Below are 4,354 nucleotides of genomic sequence, written 5' to 3' on the forward strand. Positions count from 1 at the left end.
TAACACCTGTGATGGTATTTAGGGTCTGCCCCCCCATGTCAAGATCCTTAACTTTTTTTTTTTTAAAGATTTTATTTATTCATTTGAGACAGAGAGATAGAGAGAGAGAGCGAGCATGAGCAGGGGAGAGGCAGAGGGAGAGGGAGAAGCAGGCTCCCCGCTGAGCAGGGAGCCCGACGTGGGGCTCGATCCCAGGACCCTGGGATCATGACCTGAGCTGAAGGCAGACGCTTAACAATCTGAGCCACCCAGGTGCCCCGTCAAGATCCTTAACTTAATCACATCTGTAAAACTCTTTTTCCCCCCACCCTTCTAAATAAAGTAACATTTATAGGTTCCTGAGATTAGGACCTGATATATTTGGGTGGTCAGTTTTCACCCTGCTATCCTACCAAAATTAACTTATTTGTTATTAATTTTATTTCTCTGGTTGGATATGCCAGCCTCGGAGTAGGATTTTTGAGGAAATTCATCTTAAGAAATAAAAGCTGAAACTCCTGGTTAGCAAGAAATCAAGAAGTCAGAAATCATGCAACTTTGTGACTTGATTGGATTTACTATTTTTCTTTTTCCCTTATCTGATTATCAGGAATGATAAGTGTTAAACTCAAGATGAAAAGAGCCTGTGTGTTTTTCTTACGAACAGAAAAGAGGAAAGTAGGAAAACTGTCCTAGGATGGGGTGTTACTGGCTGAGTGGACAGAGAATCCTAGAGGTGTGAGAAACTGACATTAAAGAGAAAGCAAACCACATTGTAAGCTTTATTTTCCAAAAAAAAAGTATCTGTGAGGGCATAAGAACCTCTCCAGCTTCTTCGGTATTTCTCAAAGAACTGACCTAGCTGTGTGAGTGCAGAGAGAACGTTCCAAATTAACTGAATCAGATGATGGTCTACACTTGTTTTTGTGTAGAAATGACAATGAGTCACTGTCTGGAACTTGTCCCCAGACTTGTGAATTTCTCACTGGTTTCCTGAGGGGCTCTTCCTTGCCAAGGGTCTCAGGGACATGGTTTCATTGAATAAAACTGAATGATAATAAATTTTTGTTTGGAATTACCCTACATACAACACTTTACCAAACTTCTGGATTTCACAAATCAACAAAATTTCAAACAGAAAAAAAAAAATAAATGAAACCAACACAGACTATCTAAATTTTGCTACAAAGGACAACCTCTAAAATGAAAAATAAACAAAAATACCATATACTGCCATTTCATTAAAGAAAATTATTTTCTACCAAAAAGAAATAATAATCGTAAGAAATTTTGAATACCTTCAGCTTCCACAGAAACTCATTATATTCTTTCTCTCCCCCTTCCTCTCTCTCCTCATTATTTTTCATTATTTGAGCCTGAAATCTCATCTATAAGATGGGTGGAGACATTCTTATCTTCACCCTCATTTTATACACGAATGAATCAAGGCACATGAACAGTAACTAACTTGCCCAAGGTCACTTTTTCATGTTTCTGGAACCAATTCCAATGTGTGTGGAGAGTGGGAAGGAGGGGAGTTTCCCCACACCAACAAAAAATTCTCCAAACACCAGCTGCGTGTCCTGCAATTCAACTCGATTCTGACACTACCTAGAGAGTGTCAGATTCCACAGGTTAAGGACTCATTCCTACAAGACTGCCCCACTCTGTCCCCTACTTCAGATGGCAGTCTCACCCCCACGTTGTTACCTGTACTTCAGACTGACTGGCTATAAATTAGAGGTTCCCGCCACCCCCTCCTCAGGTTCAACTGATTAGCTAGAGTAGCTCACAGAACTCAGAGAAACATTTTACTTACTAGATCACCAGTTTATTATAAAATGATATAACTCAGGAACAGCCAGATGGAAGAGATGCATAAGGCAAGGTGTGGGGGAAGGGTGCAGAGCTCCTATGCCTTCTCCAGGCACACCACTTTCCTAGCATCCCCACATGTTCACCAATCCAGAAACTCTGAACTCTGTCCTTTGAGTTTTTATGCAGGCCCCATTACATATGCATGATTGATTAACCCAATCACCATGATTGGCCACTGGTGATCCGTTCAACCTCTAGCCCCTCTCCCCTACTCCTGGGGGTCGGGCTGGGGGGGCAGAAGGGGTTGGGACAGAAAGTTCCAACTTTCCAATCACATGTTTGGTTCCTCAGGCAACCAGCCTTCATCCTTAGGTACTTTCCTAAAGTTACCTCATTAATATAACAAAAGACACCTATATCTCTCTCATCCCTCCCTTAGGAAATACCAAGGGTTTTAGAAGCTCTGTGCCAGAAATGAGAACAAAGACCAAATATACATTTCTTTTCATAAATCATAATATCACAATCATCAAGGCAGAAAGTAGTAGATTCACAGAAGCCAGTACCCATGTTTCTTCCTCCACACCAAGTTGGCATTTCAAGGGCTTCCATGAGTTCTGATCTGATACTTCAGACTCCAAATGAAGCCATGGTTGGCGACTCCCCAGTCATCTGAGGTGTATAGGGATTTATCAGTGGGCTTTTGTACTCCCAAGATGGTACACTTTCTCAAAAGACTGTCTAGTCTATTGCTTATGATATTATTTGTCCTTTTTATTGTACGGCATTTCCTAAATACAGCTATTAACGGAATAATTCCTGGATGTTTTTGTTATTTGATTGTTCTTGAAGTTTTAAATAGAAGTGTCCCAGGGGGCCAAAAGATATCCTTAACACCTGCTTCCATACTTCTGGTTACATCCTCAGACAGCTTTGAAATGTTGAGGAAATAAGATTGGACTTCTTTCCTAGTCTCACATCACTTTCTGAACATACCATAAAAATCTTAAGTCATAACTATTAGAATCTATGATAAATGATATGCGTGTCAGAGTCAAAAAACATCAGAATAGGAAAAGCTTTGGAGAGCATCATCACTTCCACTTATCGAGAGGAGACTGAAACCCTTCTCTCAGTCCTTTGAGTTCACAACACCCTTCAAAACCACTGAGCCTTTGCACAACCTGAAATCCTATATTTATATATTCATTCACAAGCTTACTTGATTCATAATCTGTCATAATGTGAACTCCCCAAAGGTAAGTACATGTCTGTTTTTGTTCATTCTTATTTCCCAGAGCCAAGTATAGGATTTAGAATGTAAGTGTTCAGTAATTATTTTGAGTTAAAGAAATGAGTGCCAGGAGAATGGATTTCCCAATTTCTTTTACAATAATATTTACACACTGATTTTTCCTTTTCTACACTGACATGGTATTCTGTACTTCTTTAGTTATTTTTCTTCCCCAAATATATCCTGTTTTCTCCCATCTTCATCCATGTGTGCATGTTATTCTTGCTTCTGGGCACACCCTACCTAGTGGTACTCAGTCTCCAAACTCACGACAAGTGTTCTTTCCTCTTGGGGCCCAAATGGATTCTTCCCAGCTGGATCAGAAACCTCTTCTATGTGAATCTGTGTCCACCGTGTGCAGACCTTTCTCTGAGCAGTTCACAAGCTGCATATGTTGATGCATTTTCTAGGTTGTTCCTTCAACTAGACTGTGAGCATTTTGAGAACAGAAAAGTTTTCTTCATTACCTAAAGCCTGGCACATAGTAATTGCTCAAAAAATATTGAATGAATGAATGAATGAAAGCCTAGCATGCAATAACAGTTAAGGTTATTTTCAAAATGAAAAATCAGCACTCACCAATCTTATTCTAATTTCCCAGAGTGTAGCAAAGGTTTAAGGTTAGAATTGATGGAAAATAAGTTCAGGAACATAAAAGAAAAGGAAAGAAATTGACTTTTCCTTTACCTCCTCCTCCACATTTTTTTCATGGAGTTTAACCTTCAGGCAAAATTTTTTCCTACTATTCCAAAATTTGAGATTGGAAATTCCAAAGTATTCTTTTTATTGTTATTCTCACATATTAACTCACTTACACCAACACAGCAACTTAAATGTCTGTACATACATATGCGATTATGTATAGCCTAGATGACCTTGAAAAACTATTGTGTGGGATCAAATGTTTTGAAAAAAACAGAACGATCTTACAACTTAGAGTTCCAGCTTCATGTTCTACAATCGAAACTTTTGGTGAAGAGGAAAGTTTTGCATTCTTACTTCATCTTTCCCTTTTCTTCAACTTCCATCAATTTTTTTTATTTGGAGCCCCCTTTTTTTTTTTAATTTTTTTTATTCTTATGTTAATCCCCATACATTACATCATTAGTTTTAGATGAAGTGTTCCATGATTCATTGTTTGTGCATAACACCCAGTGCTCCATGCAGAACGTGCCCTCCTCAATACCCACCACCAGGCTAACCCATCCCCCCACCCCCCTCCCCTCTAGAACCCTGTTTGTTTTTCAGAGTCCATCGTCTCTC

This window comes from Leptonychotes weddellii, chromosome 11 (assembly GCF_054177405.1).
Source record: "Leptonychotes weddellii isolate Sample4059 chromosome 11, ASM5417740v2, whole genome shotgun sequence".
Taxonomy (NCBI): Eukaryota; Metazoa; Chordata; class Mammalia; order Carnivora; family Phocidae; genus Leptonychotes; species Leptonychotes weddellii.